Genomic DNA, 13497 nt, shown 5'->3' with positions numbered 1-13497 from the left:
AATCATTTCCCTTCCTATAACCCAACTCTAATTCTTGTTAAGTACAGAAATGAGTGGCAAAAAGCTTTACAACTAAAAGACTACTACCTATAACTACACTGCTTTACTGCTTTTTCATATATGAAAGTGACTCATGAGCTCTTGTATCCAATTAGTCTAAAATTACTCTTGTAGGGCTGGAGAGATGGCTTAGCGGTTAAGCGCTTGCCTGTGAAGCCTAAGGACCCTGGTTCGAGGCTCGGTTCCCCAGGTCCCATGTTAGCCAGATGCGCAAGGGGGGCGCACGCGTCTGGAGTTCATTTGCAGAGGCTGGAAGCCCTGGCGTGCCCATTCTCTCTCTTTCCCTCTATCTGTCTTTCTCTCTGTGTCTGTCACTCTCAAATAAATAAATAAAAAAATTAAAAAAAATTACTCTTGTACATTTATGTATGTGAGAGGTCTATATGGTGTATACACACGTGCAGATGCATGGCCCCTGTGCACATGCATACAGTTTACTGAACGTGGAGCTGTCATTTTTTTTCCAGTCAGACTGGCTTCCTAGTAAGTCCCAATGAGTAGGTGCTTAGGACTAAACTCAGGTCTTCGTGTCTGTTCAGCAAGCACTCTTTATCCACTGAGACATTTCCCCACTCTTTTTGAATAATCTTTTGGTGAGATAAAGGCTCTCACCTTAAAATGTGTCTGTATTTTGTTTATGTCTTATTTTGTGTTCAGAATAAAATGTAAGAACAAGAGCTAAACTTTCTGAAGTAGTTCTCTGCTAAGCAGTGGTTAATGACTAGTAAGTCACCATTTAATGATGGAATATAAAATACCCTTCTCCAGCTTTTGCAACAGTGTTCAGAAATGTAAGCAGTAAATGAAAACTTGTCTCATAACTGATGTTCTGTTAGTATTACAATATACTATCTATCTGAAAATATCAAAGATTATTTATTATCTTGAAGCTGCTATTCATCTCAACAAGCAATGAAGGATAAGATAATCCCACAGGAGTTTAATAAACTACATGGTATCACTGTAAAACAGTGCAGATACTTAAAGGGAATTGGCTACTTAAAACTTTTATCACTATATTAACATTTAGACATTAAATTTTCACTTGAAATTGTTTTAAAAATTTTTTTAATTTATTTGAGTGACAGAGTTAGCGGAAGAGGCAGATAGAGAGAATGGATGTTCCCAGGCCTCTAAAGCCACTGCAAATGAATTCCAGATATATGTGCCAACTTGTATGTACATCTAGCTTCATGTGGGTACTGAGGAATCAAACCTGGGTCCTTTAGCTTTGTAGGCAAGTGCCTTAACCAATAAGCCATCTCTCCAGCCTACACTTTAAATTTTTTAATAGCAACTTCTTACTGTGAATACCACTAAACACTTTTCAATTGATGTTCAAACACACAAAAAAATATTTTATTTTTTTGTAACAAGTTCAGAGTATTTTCCCTTTAAACCAAATACTGTTGTTGGCTGAGGTTTTTATTTAAACCACCCAGTTCTGAATATTGCCTTTTGATTAATTTTCCAAACACATTCTTACAATAATGTTCTAATAGTAATAAAACTGAACACTTTAGACTATAATATGAAGCACTCAGGAGGCAGAGGTAGGAGGATCATATGAGTTCAAGGCCACCCTGGGACTACATAGTGAATTCCAGGTCAGCCTAGCCTAGAGTGAGCCCCTACCTTGAAAAAAAAAGATTAGTTAATTTGATCTTCTATAATTAAAACTGAGATAACTAGGTTTATAAGAAATCTGAATTAAGAACTGATTATAATATGAATCTCCATTCCTATAAATTATTATCTTTCTAAATAGAATACATAGTTACATAACTCTAACATGAATACTTGTGGGAATTTAGATTGTTTTCTGTTTCCTTTTCCTTCCCTTTTCCTCCAATCTTTGAAAAATAAGTATCTTCTAATTAAACATATGAAGGCTAGATCATTTTACAGAAGTCCAACAATATTTTATATATGGAAGAAAATTAATAAAAATATTATGAATGAGTAAATAAAGGCATTCATTCTACCTGGAAGAAAAGACCTAAAAATATAATTCTACCAGTGTTTGAGATGATGAATTAATTATTGTTGATTGTACCTATTTATGTTTTATTGAGTGACGAGAAAATTCATACTGCTTCTCTGAGCTCACCGTATGCATGTAACTAAACAACACTCGTAAAAATGAGTAATAATAAGCCTTATATTATTAAAAGTCATAATAAATACAACAATATGCATAAGTAATAAAACCATAATTAAAGAAAGAGAACTTAATAGAAATATATAGGGTCATGTGGAAAAGAAAGAACAGATTTTTGTATTGTATAGGTTTAAAATGAAATTTTAATTTTAAAGATTTGTGTATGAACACCTGTACCTTCTGGATTTAAAAAAAAACTGGTGGTGAAGTTTTGCAAAATCCATGCAATATACTTAAATGATACAGCCCTCCCCAGTAAGTCAATTCCATGCTCCCACAGAACTCAGTGGTGGGAGACATCACCAGTATAAAGTACCCTGAAGAGGTATTTGGAGATGAGCTAGCCATCTGCAACTTTAGGAAATCTCTTTTAAAAACTAAACAGCACATAGATATTTAAGAAACTTACCTTTAAGTTTATAGATTCAAACTGAATACTCCAAACAAGAAAGATACATGTTACTGAAGCAATAAATACTACCTTTGTCTAATAAATAAAATGAATTCAATTCTCTGTTCCTTGATGCACCAAGGATGCATAAGGATGAATGTGAGCTAAACTGTATAAGTAAGGTTGGCTGGTTGTGGCCTGATTCACTGACGCAGCCAGGGTACTACTGCAAGTCTGCAGCAAGATGGTATAGATTGTTCCATTAACTTTGACCTCTTCTACTTCTTCTCAGTGTAATGAAATGACGACAAAAACACCCAAACCAAGCAACAGCCTGAATGAATTTGCTCACTTTTCACTTTGGATTTAATAAAATTTGTTTCATATAACTTTTAAATTTTTAGAATTGTTTTATCATAGTCATATTTGAACTTTCTGGCTAAGAAATATCTAACTTAAAGTAAATACTTTTTATTTTTATAGTTGGCTTTTCTGCAAGTTATAAACAAATACATTTTGCAAAAGGAGTTTTATTGGCCTCAACATGTATTCTCCTGGAATAAGAACAGCATTTTGATATCAAGCAAAATATTCATCAGTATACCAATGTTGACTAAAATCCTATTCTATGGAAAATGTTTTATTTGCTAAGTTTCCAACTTTTTAAGAATTGCCATTTGGGGGATTGGAGAGATGGCTTTAGCACTTAAGGCATTTGCCTGCAAAGCCAAAGGACCTTGGTTTGATTCTCCAGGACCCATGTAAGCCAGATGCACAACGGGGCTCATGCATCTGGAGTTCTTTTGCAGTGACTGGAGGTCCTGGCATGCTCATTCTCTCCCTCTCTTCCTTTCTCCGTCTTTCTCTCAGCCTCTTTCTCACTTACTCAAATAAATAAGTAAATTAATTAAAAATAACTGACATTTAGAATAGCACTATGCATTTTTGTCTATCTTTTTTGAAGTTTGCTACTGTAACAACATGGGAAAAAGTCCCAAAGTCAAAGTTCTGATATCCTATTTCCAACAAATGTCATTTTTTTTTCACTTATAGGAAATTAATGAAATTGCCAATAAGACATGATCATATACCTTTCCAAATATTTACATTCTTTATAAAATCAAATAACATAGCAATGTTGAATGAAAATTGAAAGGAAGGGGCTCGGGAGATGGTCACACACATCTCATATAAAAAGCCTTACAAGGCCACACAGAGCTATAGGAAGTGGAGATAAGAGAATTGCTGGTCAACCAGTCTGACTACAAAACAGCAGCTCCAGGTTCAGTGTGAGTGACTAAAGCAAACATCCAAAGATGTCCTCTGGCCTCCACACACAAGCACATGGAGTTCATGCATCTATACATGTGTGCATTCACTACATGCATATCAAACCACACATACTATAAGTATATATGCCAGAAGAAAGAAAAGAAAGTTGAAAGGAAGATTTACAATGTTGTGCCATATCTATCCTATGTCAGTTTGCACCATTTTAACAAATATTAAATTTGGAAACATTCAAAATTATTTAAATTATAGTTGAAGATATTAGAAGATGTATAGCTATAATTATGACAAACTAAAATAATTATGTCTCAACAATGAAATGAATATCTTCCCTTGCAAATAATAAGAAATCAGTTATTTGTTTGCACATATACATGGTATTTATATGTAATATTAGAACAGTGAAACCTGAAATGAGATAGCAAAAATAAATATGGTCATGAAAATATACTTACCATTACTAAGGTTAAGAGAGATTAAAAACAAACAAATATACAAATCACACGCACATGTATGCATATGATGATAGATATATAATAGATATATTGTTGGTTGCAGTTATATCTGGTATTTCTGGTACTTTCTATTAATACTACCACATTATATTTGAAGTTTCATTACTTTTATGATAGATAAAAGGCCAAAAACTAAAATTAAAAAGATAGGCAGCTCCAAAAGACAAAGTTACACATATAGAACAAAGGTAAGAAACAACTGCACTGCCTTTTTACTCCTTTTTCCCCTTGCTTTTTTTTCTTCTATTTTTACCAGGTATGGGAATAAAGTCAAGTGGTCCATATGGTAATAATGGAATAAAATATTAAAGTGAAGTCTTTTCCAAAGATATCAGAAAAGCAAGAAACAATAGGATATATGAATTTAAGACTAAACAATGCATAGGAATACAATTTGGATTGAAAATGACACATGAAAAGTACATAAATTTGAGTGAAACTTAAAATTTTTCTACTTACTAGCCTTTTTCACTATAGTTACTTTGGTGATTAGGGCTTTCCAATTTTACATTTATATCTGAACCTTGTAGTCATCAAGAAATATTAATTAGAGGCTAATTTTACTCTGTAAAGTATGAGATGTCAAATCAAATTTACAATAAGTCTCAGAAAAAAAATTAACAGAGAACATATAACTGAATGCTTCAAACATATTTGAGTATTGTGGCTTTCCTGAGATATAAGAGCTGCTGAAAGTTCATAACTTAAAAGGGTGTTCTCGGCATGGCCTTGACCATTGTCTAAACACCAAATTCTGGCAATCTCACAGCCATTTTCTTATCTCTGGTATCATGTTTTGGCCTGAATATTTGGATTTTTACTGGATGACTTCTGCTCATGTTACTTCAGAAACAATCCAGCTCTCATTCTGTGTGCATACTAAAACTCAAAAGTTGGAAAGCCTTCAAAAATAGACAAAGAAAACTCAAAAACCAAATGGACAGGTTTATCTCTACCTATTGTTTTTAACAGTGTTTATCCTGCAGTTCAAAAGAGGGCCTCATGGGGAGTGACTATTTACCATCTAAATCAGGAAGAGCTTTGAGGTTGAGGCCAGAGTTCCTGAGCACTGCTTAGATGGAACAGCTCAACTGGATTACAGATGAATACCAGTTACAGGAGTTCTAACTCTTTTAAAGCTGAATCCAAATGATATTTGGCTGGGGGTGGGGGGAGTAAGAGAAATTATTTATTGTTCTTGAAACAAACATCTAGTTTTTTTTAACAAACTTTCACTGAGTGTCTACTGTCTCAGAAACTTTGCTAGAGATTTGGAATATGTCAACAAAAGTGACAAAAATAATTAGCTCTGGTGAGGCATACAAAAAGGATACATAATTATAATGAGTATCATTGGGAATAAAGACTTTGTAAAAGGTAATGCAGAGATAAAGATGCCAGAACTTTTAGAGGGTATGAGAGAAGGGGAGGTTACTTATGATTTTAAATACTGTAGAAGAGCTAGGCCTCAATAAGTAATTTTCAAACAGACAGAAGAGTTAATAATTCAGATACCAGGAAAGGTGTGTCCTCTACATAAGGAACAGGCATGCAATGATACACTGTGGTGGATTGTATCAGTCAAGAAGATAAACAGCTGATAAGGATAGTGTGTGGCAATTTAATGAAAAAGAAAAGAGTAGCTAAATACAAGTGTAACTGGAAAAATGTTCAGAAAAATGCAAAATCTAAGTTGAAAAGTGAATCAGCAAATCCAGTGTTATTAAGAATAATGAGCAGGTTGAAGGAGGAATGGGAGCAAGGCAGTTCTTTCACTCAGGGAGCACCTAAAGAGGGAAACCAAAAGAAATGTCACACTGCCTGCTTTAGCAGAATTGGAAATACTGATCCCGTCTCATCTCTCAATGACATCACTCCCTATTCAGGTGTGCTGGCCTCTTCCTGAGCCTGACCCCTGAGTCCAACCACTCAGCTCTCTCCTGGATTCACTTAAGAGTAAAGAGTAAAGCCTACCAGAAGAAAACACACACACACACACACACACACACACACACACACACACACACACACACACACACACACATACACACATACATAATAGGAACTGAGGGAGGTATGTGAGGCAAGCTCCTCTATTTCCCCTTCTTCTTGGCTGCTCCTCTTTCCTTGCCTGAACCTCAGGGTCCCAGCACTAGTAATTCCCTATCTGCCAGAATGGGGGAAAGATGTGTTTTTTCTCCACCCTCTTACTACCTTTTTAAAGTTTCCCTGAAAAATTCCTTTTACATTTCCCTCCATGCCCAGGCTTCCGCCTGGGCTCCCAGACTACATGGATGTATCCAGTCTCCTCCCTTGATTCATGCATTCCCCCTGAATAAATGTAATGATTTGTATTCTGTCCATTTCAGTCTACTTATCTCAATTCTTCATGGAAAACCTACAGTTTGGAGTTCATAAACTCTTTCTGGACTCTAAAATCCCTGTTAAAAGATTAACAGGAAATGACATATCCCGTTATAACTTATATTGTTTTTCTTTAATATGTGGCATGTTAGCATTCATTTGTAATTCTTTATAATTATTCAGAAGCCTTTCATTTTAATAACTTTGTACAGTCTTTATAACATTAGATCCCATGTCACCTAGTTGAACTTTCCATGATAGCTTCTACTAACTTCACTGTTAAATTTCTTATTTTTCTTTATCTAAGTTACTAACTCATAAATGAAAGAAGACAAAGGTAATATTTTAAATAACTAAACTGTTGAAGCACTGTTAAATCTCTTGCCTTTCTGTCTTCCCCAAACCAAGCAGAACAGATTACTAGCTCATTCCTTTCACTACATCAGAATCAGAAATACTTTTAATCTTTCTATCCTAAGCCCTGCTTGGATGAGGCCCTGAGTAAGACAATGAATGACATACAAAGAATAGAGGGGTTGGGGAGATGGTTTGCTGAATATACCTGATGACTTTACATGAATTCTCATCCCCCAAACCCATGTAAATCTGGAGGCAAGTAGCACATGTGTCTGTAATCCCAACACACCTAGGCTTATGGCAATAGAAAGCAGAGTGAGGGGCTGGAGAGATGGCTTAGCAGTTAAGCGCTTGCCTGTGAAGCTTAAGGATCCTGGTTCAAGGCTCAGTTCCCCAGGTCCCACATTAGCCAGATGCACAAGGGGGCGCACGCGTCTGGAGTTCGTTTGCAGAGGCTGGAAGCCCTGGCACGCCCATTCTCTCTCTCCCCCTCTATCTGTCTTTCTCTCTGCATCTGTTGCTCTCAAATAAATAAATAAATAATTAAAAAAAAAAAAGAAAGCAGAGTGAGGAGCATCCTGAAGCTCATGGGCCATGACATTCTCAGCAGCAAAACAAGAGAGACCCTGTTCCAAATAAGGTGGAAAGGTGAGAAACATCACCACAAGGTTACCCTGTTACCTCCACATGTGCACTGTGGCATGTACATTCTCAAACATAGTATAACACCACACACACACACATACTCCACACACAAAGAGAGGGAGAGAAGGGGAAATAGACTACATTCAGGAATACAAGATACAAGATGGAGAAGGATTAGAAAATAAAACTACCTGTAAAGTACCAAAATTAAGGCACCTACTTACTCCAGAAAAATAACAAGAGAATTCAGGTTATGACGCATTTCCAAAGTAAAGGAAAACAGTAACAATAAGCCAAGAAAAACATGGAAAGGTGACATTACAGGAATGTTCCTTGGCGCTTATTTTACTGTGCACTCTGACAAAATATACAGCTTCCCAAAGTAACAGAGGATGAAACAGTTGGAATGTTATAAGTTAAAATGAAAAACTGAGGCCCTCTCTACTTATATTATAAATTTAATTTTTGACAAATTTAGTGCTGTTGCCCACTTCTATGAATTTTGAGAAATGCAGAGGGTGATATGTAAGTATGACCAAAAGATTCATACCATTTCCATTATCCATTAAAACTCATGATCAGCTGGGCGTGGTGGCACACTCCTTTAATCCCAGCACTCAGGAGGCAGAAATAGGGGGTTCACCATGAGTTTGAGGTCACCCTGAGACTACATAGTTAATTCCAGGTCAGCCTGGGCTAGAATACACCCTACCTTGAAAAACGGAAAACAAAACAAACAAACAAACAAACAAACAAACAAAAACCTCCTCATGATGCCGTGTAGTCAACTCACCAGCTTGTAACCCCTAGTATCCTTTAATCCATTCTCCGACACTACAATGTGACCTTTTGAAAAATGTCATATAACTGGGGCTGGAGAGATGGCCTAGCGGTTAAGCGCTTGCCTGTGAAGCCTAAGAACCCCGGTTCGAGGCTCGATTCCCCAGGTCCCACGTTAGCCAGATGCACGAGGGGGCGCACACGTCTGGAGTTCGTTTGCAGTGGCTAGAAGCCCTGGCGCGCCTATTCTCTCTCTCTCCCTCTATCTGTCTTTCTCTCTATGTCTGTCACTCTCAAATAAATAAATAAAAAATGAACAAAAAAGAAAATTTTTAAAAATGTCATATAACTGGAATCGCATAGTATCTAACCTTTTGAAGTTTTCCTTCATATACTTATCATAATATATCTGACATAAGCCATGTTGCTGTGAGTATAAATACTTTCCCTTCTTCTTACTGAGTTTTTATACTGTACACAGCAGTTTATCCATTCATGACATAAAGGGCATCTGGATTGTTTCCAGATTTTGACAATGATAAATAAAGCTTCTGTAAATAAATATAAGTTTTTATTTCTTGTTAGTAAAGGACTGGGATTTCTGAGAAATAAGAGTATGTTTATCCTTTTAAAGAAATTCAAGCTTTCCCAAAGAGGCTATAGAATTTTATGCTCCCACCAGAAGCAATGAATGAAAGTTCCAACTTCTCATTATACACTCCAGAGTACCAGAGTAGTGTGCAGAGAAAACTTGGTGGAATTTTATTATGTAGCAAATAGACATGAGGGTGGAGCTTAGAAAACAGTCCTACAGATAGCCCAAGTGATGTTTTCTGTTTGTACATTTTGCCAGTGTACTGTAAAAACCCCAACACAACTTTTAGTGTAAAACCTCAATTTTAAAAATCACCAAAGTCTCAAACAATAAATAGTCATGAGATCAACCATGAACCTAGAGTAATCTCAGAAAGGAATTTGATATAGAAAGTTACAGCATATCTTGATAGCTATGTCTCCTGACAGTCTGAATGTCCTTTGTAGCTAAAATGTCCTTAAAACTGCATTTTGTTGTCCCCATATCAAATATGTGACCCAAGGAAGGGTCTGCACCAGTGAAAGACTTCAGCTTCCATTGAGGTCTTGACCCTTTCCTTGTGACTTCTTCTAGCAGATCATGGGAAGAAACACCCTAAAAAGGAGATTCAGTCACTCATGATTTAGGAAGGGAAAATGGTCCTTACATCATTAATATGCCACTCACTTCATTAATATTCATGAAAATTTCTGTAAATTCTACAATAAAGGCTGGGGAGATGACTGAGTGGAGAAAGTATTTGCCACAAAGTGTGAGTGCCTGACTATTCTACAGAACCTACTTTAAACTTTAGAATCACTTTGTCTACGAAAAAAAAGTCCGAAACTGAGTGCACTGAATTTACAGAGCAAATGACATGTTACCTAGATTTCTGATATAGAGTAAAGGTCAATATACTAGGATTGAGAAAGTCTTTTGTAAATTTATGTTGACGGACTCTAAGAAAGTTCTCTTTTTAAGAATTATTTTGTGAAAAGTATTTTTAAAACATGAGTTAATGCTGAATTTTGTCAAATGTGTTTTACTGATGTGATTTTATTTTTTAATTATTTTAATAAAATACATAAATGCATTGAAAATGAATTTTTAGCACTGAAGTATCCTTTAATTCTAATATTTGTTCAAATTTTATTGAATATTATAATGTAGAAGACATGGAAAGATAGTGGCATACAGTTTCCTTTTCTCACAATATTTTGTCAGCTTTTGTACTGGTCTAATGCTGCCTCATAAAATGAGTTGGAAAGTGTTCTTTCTCATGTTTTCAAGAAGGTATTCAATACAATTATTTTTTCTTCCTTTGGTGGTTTGCTGCAACTAACAGTAAAAGCAATGGATTTGGAATTTTCTTTGTTAGAACATCTTTAAGACATTTATTTATCTCTAAAAATAGAATAGCACTATCCTACTTTTTTGTGTTATGCCTTTCAAGAAATTGACAAAATTATTCCAAATTGTCAAATTTATGGCCAGAATTATCCAAACTACTCACATACTACATTTTTAAAATTTTTCTTTAGGTAGCATACAGGTTAGTAGGTTTCACTGTGGTGTTTGTATACATATATAATTATACTTCCTTATTTATCACTACCTCTACTGCTGTTCCTCACATTTCCTCTTGCTGATCCACTTTCCAGAATTAGAGCCACCTTATCACTGTGACTCCCTGGTCAGGAAGTCAAACCAAACAACAGTGAGTTCCAGGTTGAGGAGAGATTATTTTAGAGAAATAAAATGGAAGAACAACAGAGGATGACACTTGACATCCCTTTCTAGCCTATGTCCACATGCACACAGGGTGAGCACATACACCACACGTGTACATCTTTGCCAGCATTTCTTGTTCCAAGAACAGGTACATTTGTCTTATTCACCAAAGTATGCCCAGCCATGAAAACAGTGTACAGCATATAGTAGGTACTCAATAAACAGCTAAACAAATGAATACACTTGAGTAAGTGAAAATTCAAAAAAAATTTAGTGATAAATAAGATTGCAAGACAGTGATAGACCATAATACAACTGACAAATTCAAAAACTAGTCTTCTCTTAATATTTGATATCAATTATTTAGGCTTTTGTACCAAAATAACTGACTAAAATCAACTCTGTTTTGTGAAATGAGACTGCTTTTCTATTAAGCATCTCTTTAATTTGCTACTTTTTGTCTTCCTTTTCTCCTTGCTTTCTCTCTTTTTCTTTTTTCTTAGTTTCCTCAATGTCCACAAATCAACCTTGGACTTTTCCCTTTTCCAAACATGTTCTTTCTTTTCAACTTCGCTGGGTAATGGCCATATCCATGGAAATACTTTATTCTCACACAACATGAAAATTCTTACCTAACTCCAGTCCTTAGCTTTCTCTTGCTTACAGCCAACAACTTCTATATTTCTTAATTTTATCCCATTTTATACCTTTAGTGACTGATCTCTTTTTCTTCTTAGGATGTTAAAATTTTTATTAACCTTTTATTTCTTTAAAAATGTATTTAAAATATTCTAAGTTGAAAATTATATATACTTATACATACCTATATATAATCACTATGTTCTAAAATCTGTATATATTATAGAATGATTAAGGATAATGAGAAAAGGCCTGAAAGGGTTTCATGATAGTAATCATGTCATGTTTATTAAGCTCATATTTGAAAAGTTTAGCAGAAAAAGGACAAAGCACAATGAGTTGGATGGCCTCAAAACGTAAGAATTTTCTAACTAGTTAAACTGTCCAAATGCTTTAAGTTCCCAGATATCAACAATTAGGAGAGACTGGCAGGCCAGTGAGCTCCACAGATTCCCCTGTCTGTCAGTGCTAGAATTATAGGCCTGTACCACCACACCCAGAACTTACATGGGTTCTGGGTATAAAACTCAGGTCTCCATGCTTGTGAAGCAAGTACTTTATTTTCTGACTGAGCAATCTGCCCACCCCAAGTTACATATTGTTTCATGATTAGTATCAATCTCAAAACTACAGTAGCCAACTTATCCAAAGCATGTTCAGAAACACTGATCTTACATAACAGATGTTACTATACCAGTGGGTTTTGTTGTTGTTGTTGTTGCTGTTTGTTTTCGAGGTAGGGTCTCACTCTAGCCCAGGCTAACCTGGAATTCACTATGTAGTCTCAGGGTGGCCTTGAATTCATGGTGATCCTCCTACCACAGCCACCCAAGTGCTGGGATTAAAGATGTGCGCTAGCATACCTGGCCCAGTGTTTTTCTTGTTGTTGTTTCTATGGTGTCAGGGATTGAGCCTATGATCTTGCATATGTCACTGAGCAATTTCCTTAATTCCATGGTTATTTTTTTTCTGTCATAGTTACAACAGTAGAATTTTTATCCACAAATCAATTAGATTTTATATTTTTATCACAATATTTCTCGGAAGTAACATTAATAGATTTGATAGACTGGAAGTAATTTTGATAGTTCATAGTCTATATTTTGAAGTGAATAATTCAGAAGATGGCAACTGGTTGTAGAAGAGGAATTCCACTTACACATGGTAGAATCTGCCCAATAACTCAATCTGGCAATCTCTACACAGACTTATACTTTTCTACTGACAGATTTTTAAATTATATTTTGTGAGATAATTATATGTTAAATGGTAAACCACATCATGGGAACTTTCATAGATAATGTTTGTGAACATTAAGGTAATTACAATATACTATATTATATATGCTTTTTTGGCCAGTGTTACTTATAAATTTTTATATAAAAATTTTAAAATATGATTACACAGTATAACTCTTACACTATTTCAAAATATATCCATATTACTCACTTTTATACAAATATATTTTCTTTAAAATATTATATTAATGGCAGAAAATTAAGGACAGTAAAAATGAAAAGTAATAATCCTTTTAATATGTAATAAAGCAAGTTTAACAGAAAAAGCTTCAGTGATTTTATGATGGGCTTGATTTTAACAGCAGAACTTTAAATGGATTCAGAGATTTTTTTCCTGCCTATATAAATTGAACCATTTGTTCAAATGAGTTAAAATTTAGCATAATGTGATACGCTCAGAATCAAAAAGTACAGAATGGAATTACTCTTCAAATTACATCTGAAAAATGCTTGTGAATTACCAAAGCATCGTACTACTACAAACTTTAAATTTATAATTAAGATTATAAAGAAAAGAAAATCTTAAGTGAAGAATGGAATAATTAAATTTCCTTTAAAACTAGTTAACAGAATTAATGTGATTATATGTTATTACTTTATCAAGACTCGTACTATATAATTATTGATTTTTGTGAACTATATTTTGAGATACTTTGATTTAAAAAAAAATACTGAATTTAAGCTGGGTGTGG

At 34.8% G+C, this 13497-nt stretch overlaps 1 protein-coding gene across 6 annotated transcripts in view; it reads right to left on the bottom strand.

The window, feature by feature from the left end:
* The window catches only part of Rundc3b (RUN domain containing 3B), a 146839-nt gene that overhangs the window by 87262 nt on the left and 46080 nt on the right, over positions 1 to 13497 (bottom strand). The window lies entirely within an intron of this gene.

Source organism: Jaculus jaculus, chromosome 10, assembly GCF_020740685.1.
Source record: "Jaculus jaculus isolate mJacJac1 chromosome 10, mJacJac1.mat.Y.cur, whole genome shotgun sequence".
Lineage (NCBI taxonomy): Eukaryota > Metazoa > Chordata > Mammalia > Rodentia > Dipodidae > Jaculus > Jaculus jaculus.
Note: the sequence above shows the minus strand (reverse complement) of the source record. Positions and strands in the feature narration are given on the sequence as shown.